This window comes from Littorina saxatilis, unplaced genomic scaffold, assembly GCF_037325665.1.
Source record: "Littorina saxatilis isolate snail1 unplaced genomic scaffold, US_GU_Lsax_2.0 scaffold_3318, whole genome shotgun sequence".
NCBI classification, from domain to species: Eukaryota; Metazoa; Mollusca; class Gastropoda; order Littorinimorpha; family Littorinidae; genus Littorina; species Littorina saxatilis.
In genome coordinates, this window is record NW_027127164.1 from 1 (window position 1) to 2,332 (window position 2,332).

Consider the following 2,332-nt stretch of genomic DNA (forward strand, 5'->3'; position numbering starts at 1 on the left):
AGAGAGAGAGAGAGAGAGAGAGAGAGAGAGAGAGAGAGAGAGATTGCTATGGAATTTCTGGATGCATAACTGAGTTTAATTTAGAATTAACAAAATGGCATTGGCTCATAGTCAGGAATGTGTCTAAAGAATCAACACTGAGATAATGCACTGAAAGATATTACATAACATATCCGACTAATATTATGTTGTGTAAGATGGGCATTAGTGTTAATAACAAATGCTCATCTGTCCAGATAAGATTGATTTTGTGGAAGAATTCTTTTATAAGTGTGCTGCCATACATCCAATTTGGGAAAGCATTACAGAAAAAGTATTACAACAATACATTATGTCAATATAAAAATTGATGTTCAAACAGCACTGATAGGATATATGAAAACACCTGGAATGTCAAAGGATTTTTTTTTCAAGCTTCTGACAAAGTCACAATATTGTGCTCTATAACTTCACATTGTAAAATATCAATCTTTTTTCCAAGCACATCATTGTGGGGCATTTAATGAATAACATGCATCCGTCCACTCACAATATATTTTCTTTCATCCTTCAACATTTACCTCTCAAAAAGTCTATAGTATTAAAATTCATGAAACAAATGAAAGGCATCTACGGATGTTTAGATACATAATTGACCACACTCATTTGGAATACTTTCTGACAATTCATTATAAAGACATCTTTCTGTACTGATAGAGACACAGAGAGAGAGAAGTAAATTATAATAATGTACTTATTATTGTAGCAACACTATGTGCCGTCGCGATATAACCTTCGTGGTTGAAAACGACGTTAAACACCAAATAAAGAAAGAACAATATGTGTGGGTAAATTCAGATACCGTAAACCAATAGAAATTGTGTGCATGTTTAGTTTGCGTCACATGTACTGAGCGATAATAAAGAAGGGTAACTGTAAAAAAAAAAAATATATCAAAAAAATTGTCCATTATTGGTATTTGGCCATGATAGAGAAGATTAGGTTGAGATTATACACAAGACCTATGAAGAAGGATGCTCCCGACCTAACACTGAACGAAAAAAAAAAAGAAAAAAAAAGAGAGAGAAAAAAAGAAGAAAATGGTACGGTTGAAGTGGCCTGCATGCAACTGAGGTAAAAAAAAATATATATATATATAATAATAACAATTAAAAAAAAAAGTTTGATTTGCTCATTAAAAATCTCAAAACTTTTATTAAAATTAAAATTTTAGCAATCTATCCAAAGATGATTTCGGCGTATTCTTGATCATTTTCTGAATCCAAAAACATATAGATATGTTATGTTTAGATGAAAAACAAGCTCAGAAATTTATAAAGAATATAGAAAAGCGCGCTTTGTTATCATGAGCTGTACGCTACTGCGCTAAACTGGCTTCTGACTTCAAGCGAATGCGGGCCGCCACATTTTCAGTGCACATGAATGTCAGCGCATTCAGTCTCGGTCAAGGATTATCTCTTTTTTTTTTTCTCGTGAAATACAGTGCGTTCAGTATTACTATGTGAGTGTCTGTGTCACAGCTTGACTTAAAAATGATGTATTAATGTCGCTTCATGCAACTTGTTTTTAACTTGTCCTTTTTATTAAAAAAAAAAAATCATTTGGTTGTTGTTGGAAGATAATGACATATCCTGTCAACGAATAAAGTGCATGTTATGAAACAGTAATAGATAACTTCGCCAACTCACCGCTATATTGTGTTTTTAAGACACACACGATGTTTCGTATAACTTTAGAGTATGGTAGACATTTTGTAACACCTTATGCATGTGGCCCCGTGGCCTAATGGATAAGGCGTCTGACTTCGAATCAGAAGATTGCGGGTTCGAGTCCCGTCGGGGTCGGGTCACATTTTTTTGTTCGCTTTCGAATTGTGAGTATGTGTGTTTGTGTGTATATGTGTGTGAGTACAGACAATAACATTTTTTCTTTTTTTTTCTTTTAAACTTATCTTTTTAAACTTATTTTTTGATCTCATTTAAAAAAAATTTTTTTTTTATTTTTTATCAGGCATCCTTTTTTACAGGTCTTTCATCAATCAAAATTCTTACATTTTTTAAATCAACAACCTGATTAATAACCGAATAACGGGTTGGAAAAGAAAAAAAAAGATATATAATTTTTTTTTTTTTAAAGTCATACCATAAATTTACTTCTTGTTTTTGTCCCCCCTAAACTCCTTTATCATGAAAAAAACAAAACAATGATCAATTTATTAGGGGGCGGGAATGTAGCTCAGTCGGTAGCGCGCTGGATTTGTATCCAGTTGGCCGCTGTCAGCCTGAGTTCGTCCCCACGTTTGGCGAGAGATTTATTTCTCAGAGTCAACTTT

General features: G+C 33.1%; 1 non-coding gene across 1 annotated transcript; it reads left to right on the forward strand.

Moving 5' to 3' along the window:
• The first annotated feature begins 1,771 nt into the window (after positions 1-1,771).
• Trnar-ucg (transfer RNA arginine (anticodon UCG)) lies at positions 1,772-1,844 on the forward strand. The gene has a single exon. It is a non-coding gene; the product is annotated as a tRNA-Arg (tRNA).
• The last annotated feature ends 488 nt before the right edge of the window (positions 1,845-2,332 follow it).